The following is an 18,943-nucleotide window of genomic DNA, read 5'->3' on the forward strand; positions in this document are numbered from 1 at the left end:
GGGTATCATCTCCTGTCTCCACATAGCCTTTCACATCCATAGGCTTCATATGCTCAAACCATTTGCCATGACAAGTCATATGGTTTGATGCTCCAAAGTCCATATACCAAGTGTCATCACTTTCACCATTTGTCATCACTTTCACCATATACCAAGTGTCATCATAGATCCCACAACATGTTTCATGGCAAACAAGTGATTTGCGCTGCCATCATTACTGCTTGATGCATAATTTCCACCACTTGCATAATTTCCACCGTGTTGTGCATAATGTCCACCATGGTGTGCTCTACCCCCTCTCAAATCATTTTGTTTCCGGAAACAATCACGTGCCATATGACCAAATTTCCCACAATAATGGCATTCCACATTTTGCATAGATGTTTGTTGGCCTTGCCAACGTCCTCTACCACAAGGATTACCTCTGCCTCTTTGATGTTTATATCCACGACCACCTCTAGCACCATATATAGGCTGAAAATTCTATTGTGGTGACCTATCCTGCCATCACAACCATTACCACGACCACATGATACAAATCTCCCCCTGCCTCTAAATCCCCTTTGTGTGAATAGAAAGCCTGATTCCTGCCATTATCATCATGGCTAGTAGATGCATCATGAAAAGAGTCACTGAGTTTGATTTCCTCAACAAGCAAGAGTGAAACCAACTCATCAAAATCTGGTAAACCTGTACTCCAAACCGAGATAGATGTATCAAAAGACTTATACTCCTTGCCAAGACCACGTAAGGTAATGTCTACCAAATCATCATCAGGCATGGGGATTGTTGCCAATGCATCTACATACTTCTTTATCTCTTGTACATAATCATGGATGCTCCTTCCTTTTCGTTTCACATTATGAATCTGTTGTCTCAATTGAGACTTATGAGCACTAGTGTCTGTAGTATCAAACAGCTTTACCAGTGTATCCCATGCGTCCTTGGGATTCTCAGCATCATGTATATGTATGAGTATAGCATCCGAGATACATATAGACAGGTAATGCAAAACTTTGTATGCTCTTTCTGACCATTGCTTATGAGCTACAACTTGTTGCTGTTATGTAGGTTGTTGGGGTAGTTCCGGCTCTGGCTCCGCACCTGTAACAAGGTTCCAAAAACCTTTTCCCTTCAGAAAGCTTTTAATCCTGTACTTCCATGCCTGTAAGTTCTTCCTATCCAACTTTTTGTACTGGGTTGTCTAACATATTTGCTCAATGCAAATGCACCTTCCGCACACTTCCAAACCTGTAAACGAGCCTTCCTTAGCTCAGCCACACTCTAATAAGTGTTCCAGATACTCCTAAGTACTCAACAACCTTCACTTTTGATGTGGAAAATCAAACTGATTGCATCCAAAATGAACTGGCATACGCAGTCCAAGGTACCCTATTTTGGCGTGCTTTCCAAGGCTTCAAATTGCAATGTAGTGGTTCAATCAAGTGTGGATAACTTGCATTGATACCTAAACAAGCTCAATGTTGCATATCAACACCAACCAAGGTGCATACATACCAAATTTGTCAGATCCCCTTCTCTGTTTTGAGAAAAACCAGTAAAACCAGAAAAGACCAGTAGTAAAATTGCTCTAATTCCTTTGATTCTTGTCCAAATTGAGAGACCAGGCATTCATTAGCTTAGCATTGATGTCTACTAACTCCATGTAAAAGGAATTAGACCAATTGTTTAAGATGAGAGAGTAATTATTGCTAAGCAAGTTTTGGGTTTAATCAATCACACAAGTAGTGTTTGCCTCCAATTATCAAAATGGTGAGAAAACTGCTCTGTTCCTTCCCTACAGGCTGTGCCTCCTACTCCTGAGGTGAATTGGTGAGTTTATAAAGGTATTTGAAGATAGATATGGGTGCCCAACACTCCTAGGGATGTACTCAATCCATAAATTGAGTGATTTTTGCAAAAACCTAGCTTTAATTGCATCCACAATGAGCATCATTTCTCTATTTTTGTGAAGGCTTCAAACCAGTGATTTTTTGTGAAGGCCAGTTATTTTTTCTCTCACATAAATGCATCAACTTTGCTCCAACAAATTCAATGTAGGGCTTGCACATGAGTTGCCAATACATTAATCCTTGTCACATACATGTTCCTTTGCCAGATTGCATCTATTTTCACAATACATCACTACTTTCAAGCTCCAATGGAAAGCTTGCAAAAATCAGAATTTTCTTTTGCTTTGGGTAACCCTGATTTGCCTTGTTTGTGCTTGAATCACCTGCAATCCGCTCAAGGGTGTTTAGCTTTGCTTACCCATGGTCCTTAGCTCTCAGAGTTGTTGAGTATTTGTGTGCTCCAAGCTTCACAGCTCCAATGGCAAGCTTCACAACATTTCTTCACAACTTCTTCTCCCTCTTCTCTCACTCACTCATAAACCCTAATAGAGAGCACCAGGCTCTGATACCATGATGAAAAACAGGTAGAGGGAGAGTAGACACATACACAAGAGCAAACCCTAATGTATATTGCAAACCCTAACCATAGAGGGAAGCCATCTCCCTTCTCACACAATGCAAAAAGCCATAATCCATAATCTATAACACACAACGCTGTGTTGTGTCCACACACTGCTAACCCTAGCTAATGTCCACACACTATGACCAGCTAGACGCGGTCATTTATATCTCACACATATTACTACCTAACATGCTAGCACACGGTGCAGCTGGCACAAGCTGACATCGAGCTTGAATCTCAACACGTTGAAGATCAGCAAGATCAACCAACAAATCCATATAAAAGAGCCATGGACTCATCCGTTGAGGACCAGCAAGGTCAATCAACCAGATCCATGCCCGAACTCAGAAAATAACTCTTACTCCTTGTTCCAATATCTTCCCCAACGTACGTGGGTATCTTCGACCACCCAAAGCCCGAGCATCATATGGTCAGCACCCTCTAGGATCCTTTGCAGGTCACCTAGTGTTTCACTCATAGGCCGCTTCCTTGGTCCCTCATCCACTGTACCGGAAGCTCACCATTTAAATCAAACCGAGGAGGCTGGTCAAGACCTCGGCTGACCTTGCTACGCGAGACGTCCTCCATTAACTCTCCGTACCAGCAGTTGCAACTTTAACAAATAGGTCTCCACGATCTCATTCACAAGACGGTCAAAATGCTTCCCCAGCATTCTTGACATAAAACAGTCATTTAAAAACAAATACAGTTCCAACAATATTTCCATCTTTTCTCATCTTCCCACAATTTTTTTTCTTCATCGATCCCTATCACATCACATCATTCCCATATCAAATCACATCCAATCGCATCATCCACACATCAATCCACATCATCCATACATCCATCCACATCATCCACACCAATCCACATCATCCATACATCCATCCACATCAATCCACATTATCCACACATCCATCCACATCTTCCATACATCCATCCCTCCACAACAATCCACACGTCAATCCACATCATCCATACATCCATTCCACATCAATCCACATTATCCACACATCAATCCACATCATCCATACATCCATTCACGTCAATCCACATTACCCACACATCAATCCACATCATCCATATATCCATCCACATCAATCCACATTATCCACATATCAATCCACATCATCTATATATCCATTCACGTCAATCCACATTACCCACACATCAATCCACATCATCCATACATCCATCCACATCAATCCACATTATCCACTCATCCATCCACATCAATCCACATTACCCACACATCAATCCACATTACCCACGCGTACCCTTAGGTGGATACCAGGTGGACCGGATAAGGTACATGCGTACCACTCCTTTCCCAGACAACCGACACCGTACCTTTCTCATAGACCCATGCAGGCCACTGATCCATAGCCTTTGAAGGTACACCGTCCTTTCGTCCTTGCTTTGCGCAGCGCCCGCACCCTCACCCCTCAGCTATATAAACCCCCGGGGTGCTCCTCAGTCGGCACGCATTTTTGTGTAGCGTATGCCCTGTTGTGCCGCCATCTGTACCGCCGTAGCGTACTTGCTACAAGTACAGCCGCCCTTGCAGCCACTCCTCTCACACCCCCTCATTTGGCTCTTTTCAGATAAGCCAATTTTCCTCCATCCTCCTCTTGCTATGGCCCAGTGTCCTTAACTCTTCTCCCCCCCCCGTGTGAATAGACTTACAGAGAGGCTTGCAGTAACCCCTCCCAGCCCTCTCCACGTTTTTGCCTTTGCCCTTAAGGACATCTCACAATTCCCCCCCCCCCATTTGCGTAGACTTTAGTAAGGGATTTTTAACTCAAGCGAGGGTTCGTGCGCCATATTCTTTTGCTCATACGGTGAGCAAACGAGCTCGGAATTCAGATCCGACTGAAGCGTTTCGATCGCAGCAGCGAGCTCTACAAGGCGACGCCTAAGATGGCCTCATCTCGGAGACGGCAAAATATTACCTCAAGAGGGGCACGTAATAACGAGATGGAGGGAGATGCGCCCAATGCGACTCCAGTTCTCCCTTTTCAAGCCCCTCAAGGAAACGGTGGCCAGGTTAGCTTGGTTAATTTTCAAAAGAAGAGATTTTTTCTTAAATTAGTATTAATGAATGGTGTCTTTTCCTTTTAAAATGACGACATAAAAATTATATGAAGTTACGACTTATGTGATGTTGTATTCGATAAATTGCGTTGAAATTGTTATCTTCATAAATTGTGAATGCTATATTTAGAAAATTGCATTGAAGTTGTTATCTTTAGAATTCAAGATTTTTTTGGCTTCAACGCTAACTCTGTTCCGTGCTTGTGTAGCCGGGCGGCATCGTTAGCAAAGCCCGGGAATGGCCCAAGGTATCCCTCATACCTTTGGGAGAATAAGGATCGCCGATTGAGGCGAGAGATTATGAGGCTGCCTAGTTCTGAGGGCCCAGGCTAGTGCGGTAAATAAGCCCACCCTAGTGTGCAGACATCCCTCTGAGGGGCAGGAGGATCGAGCGATGGAGCCTGAGAAAGCGACAGGCCGGCTTGATTCCTCGCCAGCGGCCGACGATGAGGTGTATGGTCCCGTAGGGTTTTGCCCAGCATGTAGAGGCTGGAAGGCCGAATTCTAGATCATCGGCAGAATAAGAATAAGAGAGCCAGTTGGCTTGTATGGAATTGGTTCATGTATAAACTTTTTATATAATTACATCTTGTCTTTGGTATGATTGTATTGTGTAAGAAGGCTGTTTTAACGAACTTTGTGAAGAAGGGCCTTAATTAAGAAATATGTTTATTTATGTCAAACAGTGTGGTAGTATTAATTAGAAAACAAATTGATGCGTGAATAGGGTGGAAAGTGGGAGGATGGAATGCCCTGACGGCACCATCCTACGGACGGGTGGACCCGATTAGTCAGGTAGCTTTCCAACAGATTAAGTGAAAGCCCTACGTTAGATAGTTAGGTTCTTGGGCAACTCTATTCTAGAAGACTAGGCCAGCGGCTGTGCCTTGCATAAAGATGAGGAAAAAAGCGTTGTCTCTAGAAATCAAGTCTAGTAGTTGCCCAATTTTTAATCAATTGCCCTATGGGTGAATTGATGTTTAGAAGATCACGCTCCCCCTGCGGGATAGAGCTAGGTCATACCTATAAATCGTATCCTTGAATCTCTACAGGGTCAAGGTGTCGATGAATAGGAAATTTTTCCCAAGATAAGACTTAGCGGACTATCTTAAGTGTTTCTCCTATTTTTAAAGGGAGGAACCTTACACAAAATATTCCCAATATGCATCTTTCTATGCATAGAAATCAATTCTAATGAAAATAACACTTTTATTATAAAAATATTTCTAATATGCATTTTTCTATGCATAGAATAAAAATAACACTTTTAGAATACACAAGCGGGTGGGATTACTCTTTTTGAATAGTAAAAAGATAAAAGTTATTTCACCAAATTTAAGAAAATTTTGCCATAACCTTCTTTGTATGGCTGACCATTTTTCAAATTTTCACTCTAAAATTTACTAGAAATTATCCAAGATGATTTAAATCATTCTAATCTAATCAATTTTCACTTTATTAAGAGTAAACAATATGAAAAGTTTAATTCCATCAATTTGATTACACATCTAGGATAAAGAAAGGCTAAATTCAATAATGAAGAGAAGAGGGAAAGCCTTTCCAGCAGCAAGGCATAACATCCATTTTCATTTTAAAGAAAACCATAAAATAGAATAAGAAAGTAAAAATCAAAAAACCATAAAATAGAATAAGAAAGTAAACCATAAAATAGAATAAGAAAAAGTAGAATTTCTAACTTACTAGGAGTTTTGTGAGCTTTCCTTTGGCTTGATGGTTTGAGGGATCTACTCTTGTTTGCAACAAGAGTGGCCACCAATTCTTTTGAAGAGGAAATGGTCAAAAACTAATGAATTATCAATAAATTCATTGTTTTTGGCTCTGGGGAGGAGTAGAGTAACAATGCATAAAACACTATTAAGCTTTTACAAAGGGGGAGGCTTCTATTTATAAGAAAAAGTGAGCCTCTAACCAAGCAAACTAATTCTAGAATTTCCCAGATCAGTTTGGTCACTTTTTGACCATTTTTAGGTCAGTTCAGCTTACTTTTTGGTTCTAGTTGAAACAGGAGAGAGGAGAGATGAAAATATCTCATTATTTGTGAGTTTAAAACTCAACCACACGTGTGAAATAGGTGCCTCCTTCATGAGGGGAATTCCCCCACATTGAGGTGTTAAAAATGCATCATTTCCTCTAAATATCTCTTCTTTTTTAACTAATAACCTTATCCTTAGTCAACTCTTCATCTTATGTGAGTATTTACTCATTTTTTGGGGGATTTTCTTTATTTCTTCAATTTATCTCCTCCCTACATTTGGATTAATCTAATTGGTCCCTCAGAATCTTAATCTAAAATTTTAAAAAATATGGACCCTTAGGCTAAGGTCCTTTTTACCTAATTTCAATGTATTCCAATTGCACATTGAAAATTTCTTTTTGAATATCTGTTTCAAGGGAAACCATTTTAGACACTAGGGAGATTTTATATCCAAAAATATCTCAATTTTGAATTACCTCCCTCTAGATGTTTTCTCTCTCTAGCCCAAAACAGGGTAAAACAGGATCTTTCTTTTATTTCAGAGAGGGGAATAATTATAAGATCAGAAGGGGAGGTTTTTACACCTGCACACCTCAAAAGCCGGAGGGAGGAATCTTACAGGCATCATCACATAAAAAATATAAATCAAATACCAAAATATCACCAAATACACGTGGGAGTCCACCCACACATGGAAATCCATCCATTACTGACTCTAGTAAAAATACTCAGGCGTCCCCGTTAAATAATAAATGAGCATGACTATCGTCCATCAAATAACATGAATCATAACAGTCCAAAGGAAAAAATCTCGGGTCGCGTCCACTAGAGAGAGGCATCATCATAAAAAATATAAATCAAATACCAAAATGTCACCAAATACACGTGGGAGTCCACCCACACATGGTACATGGAGATTAAATTAGTTATCTTCAAGATCTAGTCATTTCATAGAAGATTAAGACCAATTTAAAGATTCAAGATCCAAGCAAGTTTTTCCAGTCCTTGATTCGAGTTATCAATTGCTTAACCATCAACTAGTGATGAGAAAAGTAAAGAAATAGCTTTCAAGTGACTAGAAACCAAGTTTAAGTTGTATGCCAATCACAATTAGAAAGTTTAAGTTCACACGTTAAGTTCCCACGTCGGACAGAGAGGAGTTTGGGTGCAAATTACCTATCCGGATGCTCCAAAATGGTTGTGCTAGTCATAAGGAGTGTAATGCAAGTACAAAACACAACCAATGGCTCCTTTTTTTTATGATTTTTGTGGATTTTTTTTTTTGAAATAACAAAAAACAGAGTATCACCCTGCTCGTTCACGTTCATGAATTTGGTGATACAAACATCAAAATTAAAAGGAAAAAATGGTGTAGCTTTCCTCTAGGATCACCCCAGTACTCACCCACACAACAAAAACAACGGATTTCTCACAAACCTTCACTTCCACTCAAACCTTATCCATTCATTTCTTACACAATGCACTACTAGAATGCAAAGGCAATGATGAAACTTGTATAGTGGGAGCTGGAACTCAAGGAGAACGGAAGAAACAAGGGTGTTTCCTCGCCAGAAGTACCAAAAATGTTATGGACTACCACACCTCCCAAGAAGGAACTCTAAGCATTTGCCTTTGGAAGAAGCAATAGATCACAACCATAGGGAACTTACCAATGCTTCGAGCTCATGTCCCTTGAGGTCTCCAAGCACACTTCAAGAAGCTCCAATCCTCCACGCTGTCACCGTAGAGTTGCTCACACCACCACACAAGGCAATCTCTCTCTCTCACTCCTCTACACAAGCATACAAGCATAGAGAAGGCATATGTACTAGAGTACACTCTTACACTCTCTCTCTCAAGATAAGACAAGAGCTCTCATAGCACAAAGGGGGATTGTGTCCATTCATTATGAGAAAATACCTTATATATACAATTAGCCCTTATTAACACATGGGCGCCCAAAAATTACTAACTAAGGCCTTGGGTGGACAATATCTCATAATGTTACAACTTTTATAGTGCCTTTGCATGGCACTTATTTATTTCCTCAAATTGAAGAGCATAATTGTTAATCCTAACCAGGATTAACAATGTTCATGGATATACATACACAAATTGGTATGTAGTTTTTATGATAGAAGATCTACTCTAGTGGCTATGCTTTAGTGGTGAGTTGGAGTAACAAAAGGCAAGCCACATTTTCTTTATCTACCACAAAGGTAAATTATAGAGGAGCAGCTAATCTGCATGTGAGGTGGTATGCCTAAAAAAGCTACTTAAAGATTTGAGACAACAATGTGATGGAAAAGTTATCATACATTGTGACAACATGAGTAGCATACAATTGAAAAATAAGCCGGTCTATCATGCGCCAGGACCAAACACATAGAGGTCCACTATCATTTCATAGGGAGAAAGTGACTTCATGTCTGGAAGCCGTTAACAATCCAAAAATGGGATTGATCATGGTGAAGGACATAGATTAAGCACATAATTAAGGTGGATTAAACCACACTAAGAACTCCATGAGAGAGAGAGAGAGAGAGAGAGAGAGAGAGAGAGAGATTGCACACTCAACACTCAATTCTATTGCATATCACAACAATGAACCATACAATGATATAGGCTTTCTAGCCTTATCCCACTTTACACATCATCATCCATGTGGCAACTCCTTTTCTACTCTTTTGGTCAACACTCACACACCATTCAATATTACATGTGGCATTCCTATCTTGCCACAATATCCTGCACCTTTAGGGTGCTTTCCCACATACACACAACACCGCGATTACATCTCTCAACACCCCCTCTTAATCGAGGTGTTCCACAACTCACCCATCATCCATCACCCATATCAATGTAGCATTACAATCGCTACCTCTCAACACTCCCCCTCAATGATACATTGGAGTGTCCATCAACCAATCATGTGTGCGCATGTTTACCATCTTAGACACCTAGTCCATTTTGAGCCGACTTGCTCACAACGGAACCACTGAGTCCGATTTGAACATAGAAGTTCATGTGGGAACCAACCCATGCGCATGAACCTCACACGTGCATCGCTCATGCACACATCACGTAACAACCATTTCGAGCTTCTAGGTGAGCTCGGGTAGGGAAACCCTCATACCAATGGGTGAAAAAAATATAATGCCTTTTTTGGCCAAAGCCAACCTGTCATCATGAAAAAACTCTTTACAGCTCTCTTTTTGTAATTTTGGGGAAATTACAAACTTTGTGTATGAATTGAGTCTTCAAGAAAAAAATCACAAATATCACAATGCATATTTTCACTATGTTTCTCATGCATGTTAACAAAAGCTTATCAAACTTTGTGTGCGTGGACGGGCACTTGGCCAACAAGCATGTGAACAACACATTAGATTGTGTGTGTGAGTCAACCCTTAATTCAAGGGTTAAAGAGCCTTATCAAGAATTGAATTTGTGTGGCTAGCCGTATTCTGCACTCTATGTAGTCTCTCCCTTTGTTTTTTTTAATTTTCTCTCTCCTCGGCTACCTCTGAAGCAGCAGCTATGGCGGGTACTGCCCCTCTGTGCGGGTCACGCTCTCTCTTTGTGCTCCATCCTGCTCTAGCAGCGTTTATTTTGCTGCTATCTGTTGCACCTTCTACGCTTCCCCTCTACCGGCTATAGCTCGACCTATGTTGTCGTCTTCTCCACATAGCGCTGTGTGCGCAGCATGCCAGCACTACATCCACCATCGCCACTACTCTTGCTATTACTGCAAACCTGTTACTTGCCATGGGGCTGCACCCTATGCTTCCGCTTCAAGCCTCTGCAAGCTCTCGTCCCAGGGCCTTCGTTTAAAGTGTGCAACAAAGGCCCCTTCGATCGCATCTCTCTCCTCCAAGGTACTCATTATATTTTCTATAGAGGCTGCTGCACAACCCTCTGTTTCGTATGACCTTGTTCCTTGGTGATTTCATGCCGCCTGACCCTCATGTATGGGAGGCTATGTCAGTCTCTGTACCTCTTGTTTCCACACAACCTGGTGTTCCACAAACAGGGCCATCTCTCACAGTCGAGGGCCCTCATTAGCCCTTATGTAGGCCTCTTTACATCAACGACTTAGCTAGGCTCTCTACAACCAACCCATCATGGTGGACATCCGGCAACCATCTCATGGCATTTGTGCTTCTGCCTCCATGGCAGTCTTCCAGGCATACTCTGCCCCTCGGTCTCTCATCTATTTCTGATGCTGCCTCATTGCTTCTTTGATGGCCAGACAACATACCTTAGTTGCTTATGCATTTTGTCACAATCTTTTACTATTTTTTTTTTGAGCCGCTCATCTTACAAAAGCCCTATGAGATCTTTGGACTTGATGCCAAGCTTTGCTTTTGAGCCTTGGTTGTGTTGGGTCTCTACTGTTGAAAGAATGGTAGAGGGGAGGAGACACACACACAGGAGCAAACCCTAATGTATATTGCAAACCCTAACCATAGAGAGAAGCCATGTCCACACTCACACAAAGCATAATGCACTAATCCATAATCCACACAACACACAATGAGTTGTGTCCACACTCTACTAACCCTAGCTAATGTCCACACACTATGACCAGCTGGACACGCGGTCATTTATGTCTCACACATGTTCCTACCTAATCTGCCAACACATAGCATAGCTGGCTCACACTGACATCGAGCTTGAATCTCAACAGCCCCTCTCAAGCTCATGATGTACTGCCGATGAAGATGTAGATGAGCTTGGGATATCAAGACTCTCAACACTCCCCCTCAAGCTCATCCCATGTACTCCGAACATAGTCCGGAAGTACTCAAACTTCTCCCTGCTAAGTGGCTTCGTAAAGATATCAGCCACCTGCTCATCAGTCTTCACATACTGAAGATCAACTGAACCATCCAGCACCTTCTCTCTGACAAAGTGATAATGGACCTCTATGTGTTTGGTCCTCGCATGAAACACTGGATTCTTTGCCAAAACTGTATACTGCTCATGTTGTCACAATGAATGACAACTTTGCCACCAAATAGGCTCACATAAATCTGTCAAGAGACTCTTTAACCATATAGCCTCACAAGTAGCAATGGCTGCTCCTCTGTACTCAGCCTCTGTACTGGACAAAGCAACTGTAGGTTGCTTTTTGCTACTCCAACTCACCACGGCACTTCCAAGTGTAAAAGCATATCCACTAGTAGACCTCCTGTCATATGCGCTACCTGCCCAATCAGCATCTGTGTAGCCATGTATGTCCAAGCTTTTACCACTCTCATAAAATAGACCATAATGTGCTGTGGTCTTCACATATCTCATGATGCGTCTCACTGCATCCAAATGTGGTTTCCTGGGGCTCTGCATAAACTGGCTGACTAGCCCCACTGCATAACTCAAATTCGGGCGTGTGATAGTCATATATATGAGACTACCAACCATCTTCCTGTACATAGAAGGATCATCCAATTCCTCGCCATAATCAGCCCGCAACTTCACATTTTGCTCCAATGGTGTACTCATAGGCTTACACCCTATCATGCCATACTTTGCCAACATATCCAATGCATATTGGCACTGTACTAACCAAGTACCTGCATGATCTTTCACCACTTCAATTCCAAGGAAGTATCTCAACTCACCAAGATCTTTCATGTCAAATTGCCCACTCAAAGCTTTCTTGACATGCATCACATCTGCACCATGATCACCTGTGATAATCAAGTCATCCACATAGATGACTAGTAAAACAATCCCATGCTGTGTCTTCTTCACATAGAGTGAAGAATCTGCTGTAGAAATCTAAAAACCAAGTGAGATAAGATATCTACTCATCTTATCACTCCAAGCACGAGGTGCTTGCTTCAGACCATACAATGCCTTTTTCAACCTGCATACGTGAGTGGGATATCTAGGGTGTACATACCCTTCTGGCTGTGCCATGTACACTTCCTCTTGTAGATCTCCATTTAGAAATGCATTCTTAACATCCATCTGATGCATTTCCCAGCCATTAGCTACAGCCATAGCAATGACTGCTCTCACTGTGCCCATCTTAGCCACTGGACTAAACGTTTCATCATAATCCAATCCTTGGGTCTATGCATAACCCTTTGCTACCAATCTTGCCTTATGTCTTTCAATAGAACCATCAGATTTGCACTTCACTTTGTAAACCCATTTACATCCAATAACATTCTTGTCCTTTGGTAGTGCAACCAAGTCCCATGTATCATTATGGACCAATGCGTCCATCTCAGCATCCATTGCTTTCTCCCATACATGCTCTCCAATAGCCTCTGTATAGCATGTAGGTTCCACATGCTTCACCATAGATGTCATATATGCATAGTGCATAGCAAAATCTCTATATGTCAATCTGTCAACGGGATATCTGACTCTCTGGGATCTCCGCAATGCATGCGGGTCACTCTGTACACCTGTAACTCTAGCATGTGGTGGCACATATCTATCCTGCCTAGCACCAGGTGTGCGTAAAACAGGTATGCCAAGCTCCTCATCCAAACTCTCAGAACTAGATGACTCATAACCTGTGATTCCAATTCCTTCGACTTTCTTTTTGCCTTTATCCATAGCACTACTCCCAGTGCTTACGCTCTCATGCCTCAAACATCCTGACCATGGACGTACACTGCTACTCTCAGCTTCTGCTAGCCCAGACATAGTAGTAGAACTAGAACTTGCTTGTGATGGCAAGTTCACAGGCACATCAGCCTCAAGTGACTCAATAACACCCTCATCTTTTGCTTTGTACCAACTAGCAAGCTCATCAAACACCACATCACGTGAGATGACCACTTGTCTAGTTTGAGGGTTATAACATTTGTATGCCTTTCGATCCTGTGCATATCCCACAAATACACATTTCTCTGCCTTAGGATCCAACTTCCTTCTTCTTTCATCAGGCACATGTACATAAGCTATGCATCCAAAAACTTTAAGATGTCCAATGTCTGGCCTGTAACCTGTAAGCCGCATCTCTGGCGTGCTTCCATGAATGGCTGTTGTAGGTGTTTTGTTCAATATATATACTGCAGTAGCACATGCTTCTGCCCAATAGTAATCTGGCATGCTCTTTTCATTGAGCATCGCCCTAGCCACTTCACATATGACTCTATTCTTTCTCTCAGCCACACCATTCTGCTGAGGTGTATACCTGCAAGTCATTTGTCTTCTTATTCCATGCTTCCTCAAGAAATGCTCAAAAGCCTTTGAGGTGTATTCACCACCTCCATCTGTCCTCAGACATTTAATCCAACAGCCATACTGCTTTTCTGCAAAAGCTTTGAAATCCATGAATTTTTCCAACACTTCACTCTTCTCTTTCAGAAAGTATATCCATGCCATCCTGCTGAAATCATCTATGAATGTAACATAGTATAAACTGCCTTTGATAGATGGGTTTTGTGCAGGACCCCATACATCACTATGTACGATCTCAAGTGGCCTGTTACTCATATTTCCTTCTCTAGGAAACCTCAATCTTGCCTGCTTCCCAAACTGACAGGCTTCACAAACATGCATATGTCCATCATATTTGAACCTAGGCAATCCATTGACAATGCCTCTTGTTTGCATGTTCTTTAATCTCTGTATATTGACATGACCAATCCTCTTGTGCCACATATCAATGTCCTGTACCACATTCCTGCTCTTTGAGAACATGGCTGATTTTAGCTCAGGAATTCCAGCATCCAGCTTAAACAATCTTCCTTCTTTCTTGCCTTTAGCAATCACTCTACATCCATGTTTGAAATCTTCAACGAAGCATCCATGCTCGTTGAAACAAACCTGTAATCCCTGTTCCACCATTTGACCAACTGAGGCCAAGCTTTTAGTGATCGAAGGCACATACAGCACATCTGACATAGACTTTGTCTGACCATTATGCATGACCAATGGTACACTTCCAACATGTGTAATGACATGCTGGGTATCATCACCTGTTTCCACATAGCCTTTGACATCCATTGGCTTCATATGCTCAAACCATTCACCATGACATGTCATATGGTTTGATGCTCCTGAGTCCATATACCATGTGTCATCATTCTCAGCATTTGTTGTCATAGAACCCACAACATGCTTCATAGAAAACAAATGATTTGCAGTTCCATCATTGCTACTTGATGCATAGTTACCACCATGTTGTGCATATTTTCCACCATAATGACCACCACGTTGTGCTCTTCTCCCTCTCAAATCATTCTGTTTGCGAAAGCAATCTCTCGCCATATGACCATATTTTCCACAATAATGGCATTCCACATCTTGCATTGAATTTTGTTGGCCTTGCCAACATCCTCGACCACAGGGGGTACCTCTGCCTCGCTGAGGTGCATATCCACGACCACCTCGAGCAGCATATGAAGGCTGAAAATTCTGTTGTGGAGGTCTATCCTGCCATCCACGACCATTACCACCACGTCCACGTGATGCAAATCTCCCCCTGCCTCTAAAGCCTCTCTGCGAGTAGAAAGCCTGATTCCTGCCATCATCATGGCTAGTAGATGCATCCAGAAATGAATCACTGAGCTTGATTTCCTCAACCAACAAGAGGGAAACCAACTCATCGAAGTCGAGTAAACCTGTACTCCTCACTGAGATAGATGTATCAAAGGATTTGTATTCCTTGCCAAGACCACGCAAGGTAATATCCACCAAATCATCATCAGGCATGGGGGCATTTATTGTGGCCAATGCATCTGCAAACTTCTTGATTTCTTGCACATAATCATGTATGCTCCTTTTATTCCTTTTCACATTATGTATCTGCTGTCGCAACTGAGACTTGCGAGCACTCGTATCTGTATCAAACATCTTGACCAAAGTATCCCATGCATCTTTGGGATTCTCAGCATCCTGAATGTGTATGAGCATAGCATCAGAAATGCATATAGACAAATAATGCAGCACTTTGAATGCTCTCTCTGACCATTGCTTATGAGCAATAAGCTGCTGCTGTGTAGGTTGCCGAGGTAGCTCAGGCTCAGGCTCAGCACCTGTAATGAGATTCCAAAATCCTTTCCCTTTCAAGAAACTCTTTATCCTGTACTTCCATGCCTGGAAGTTCTTCCTATCCAGCTTCTCACCAACAATCTGAACTGGATTATCCGACATGTTTGCTCAATGCATACACCTTCCGCACACTTCAAATCTATAAATGAGCCTTCCTCAGCTCAACCACACTCCAATGAATGTTCCAGATACTCCAAGATAGCCAACAAACTCCAAATTTGATGTAGAAAATCAACCTGTAATCATCCAAGATGAACTGACCCACTCAGTGCGGGATACCCTGAATTGACACGCCTTCCAAGGCTCCAAATCACAATGTAATGGTGCAATCAAGTATGGGCAACTTGCATTGACACCTAATGAACCTCAATGTTGAGTATCAACACCATCTGACATGTGTACATATCAATTTTTGAAAACCCCTTTCTCTGTTTTTTGGAAAAACCAGAAAAACCAGAAAAACCAGTAGAAAATTTGCTCTAATTCCTTCAATATTTGTCCAAATTGAGCAACCAGGCATTCATTGGCTTAGCAATAGTGTCCATCAACTCCATGTAAGAGGAATTTGTCCAATTGTAAAACACCAAAGATTAATTGCTCAATTAAAATGCTCTGTTTCTCTGCAACCAGTGGACAGCCTGTTTTAATCAGCTCATTCCCAGCTCAATTAAGCATTATTGACCAAAAAAATTACATAGCCCTCTTCTCCAAGGTGTAAAGCATCCAATTGCTAAAGAATTTTTGGAAGATATCAAGCACCAAGTGAGAAATCAATCTCCTCGTAGGCAAAAAACCAAAAAATTGCTCTGTTTTCTCCTATCTGGCTGCGCCGCCTGCAAATGAGGTGTTTGGGAGTGGTGGTGATGCTAATTGATGATGACTTTAGGTGCCCAACACACCTAGGCATGTGTGTGACCCATCAATGCTTTGATTTTTACCACAAATGTGCTCCAAATGCTTCAATTTTGGGCTTCTTTCTCTCTGTTTTGTAAGAGCTCAAAAAACCAGAATTTTCACACATTCAAATGCTTCCAAAATGCTCCAAAATCACCATAGGGATTGCATAAGAGTTGCCATTACATCTCTCATTGTCAGATACATGTTTGCTTTGCCAGATTTACATGTATTTCCACCATACATCAATGTTGCCAAGCTTTAATGGAAAGCTTCAAAAACCAGAATTTTTCTTTGCTTTGATTTGCTCTATTTTGCTTTGCTTTTGCCTTTTTCACCTACAATCCGCTCAAGGATGTTTAGAAGACCTTACCCGGTAGGCCAAGCTTTCAGATCTGATAGTATTTGGTGTGCTCCAAGCTTCACAGCTCCAATGGCCAGCTTCACAGCTTCTTTTCACAGCTTCTTCTCCCTCTTCACTCACTCACTCATAAACCCTAATAAACAGCACAAGGCTCTGATACCATGTTGAAAGAACGGTAGAGGGGAGGAGACACACACATAGGAGCAAACCCTAATGTATATTGCAAACCCTAACCATAGAGGGAAGCCATGTCCACACTCACACAAAGCATAATGCACTAATCCATAATCCACACAACACACAATGAGTTGTGTCCACACTCTACTAACCCTAGCTAATGTCCACACACTATGACCAGCTGGACACGCGGTCATTTATGTCTCACACATGTTCCTACCTAATCTGCCAACACATAGCATAGCTGGCTCACACTGACATCGAGCTTGAATCTCAACATCTACCCACTCGCGACACCCAAGTTCCTTGTGTACAGCTCCATTTAGCTACAATGATTTGCCTCCATAACCTCTTCCATGAGTTCCAACAAGCATCAATATGGCTACATTGGGTTTTAAACTTGCATGCTACTTCCTTGCATACAAACTCCAAGGGTGCTTTGTCAAGTTTCTCCCATTGAGAAACTACACGGGCATACACATATGAAAGTTCCCACAACTTCCACCACTTTGCTCATCTCCTTGAGAAACATTCAAAAGTGCATCCTCTTCTTGATGCACACACATGTGAACTTCATTAAGTTCACCATCTCACTTGCCATCATCTTGACAAGCATGCACCTCCACACATGCTCTTTGCCCAAATGCAAAGAACCATGGGATTCACAAATCCCATCACTAAGAAACCCTTCATTGAACATTGAGCATCCTCCCATGCTCAACACCAAAATTACGAGGCAAAACTTCACAAAACCAACCTTCTTGAGGCATAATCAGTAGCATATCTTCTCTTGGCAGCTTCTCCTTGATGAGATGATGAAGACTCCATAGCCTTCATACTGTTGAAACCTCCATTTTCAGCTTCCATGATGATGAGCAGGCTTTCCATGTTGCAAAACTCCCATTTGCAACTCTCTTGGGCAGCTTCTATGATCTTCAAATCTCCATGAACATAATCTCTCTCCAAATGCAAAACTAATGACAATAAGTGTGCTAATTTTTTTCATAATAAACTGAAAATAATGCTTAATCAAAGAAACACACAACCAAGAAAAAACTATACATAAATATTCACCACATGACCAAGAGCCCACCCAAGCTCTGATACCATGTTAACAATCTAAAAATGGGATTGATCATGGTGAAGGACATAGATTAAGCACATAATTAAGGTGGATTAAACCACACTAAGAACTCCATGAGAGAGAGAGAGAGATTGCACACTCAACACTCAATTCTATTGCATATCAGAATGAACCATACAATGATATAGGCTTTCTAGCCTTATCCCACTTTACACATCATCATCCATGTGTGGCAACTCCTTTTCCACTCTTTTGGTCAACACTCACACACCATTCAATATTACATGTGGCATTCCTATCTTGCCACAATATCTTGCACCTTTAGGGTGCTTTCCCACATACACACAACACCGCGATTATATCTCTCAACAGAAGCATCGTTTGAATAGACTAAGATATCATCAAAGAATACAAAGACAAAGTCATCCAAATGTTCTTGAAAGATGTCTTGCATTAGTTTATTGAAGGCTGTTTTGGGGCATTGGTCATTATATGATGAACACATAATGACTCACGGGTGTTGAAGGTTGTCTTAGGTACATCTTGCTCTTTGATTCTAATCTAATAATATCATAATCTTATACAATTTTTGTGAATACATGAGCGTCATGTAAACAATCCAAAAGCTCATCTATCTTGGAGATTGGGTATTTATTCTTATGGTGAAACACTGAGCTGAATAAATCCTTGGTCCACTAATTGTCTTAATTGTTCCTTAAGTTCAATGGCTTCTAGAACAACCATTTTATAGGCTCCCTTAGCTATAGGTTGGGCTCCAAGAACCAATTCTATTTTGTGATCTACCTCACAAAATACATCTGCATAATCACTCAACCAC

This window comes from Cibotium barometz, chromosome 5 (assembly GCF_041138505.1).
Source record: "Cibotium barometz isolate CiBa-2024 chromosome 5, ASM4113850v1, whole genome shotgun sequence".
Lineage (NCBI taxonomy): Eukaryota > Viridiplantae > Streptophyta > Polypodiopsida > Cyatheales > Cibotiaceae > Cibotium > Cibotium barometz.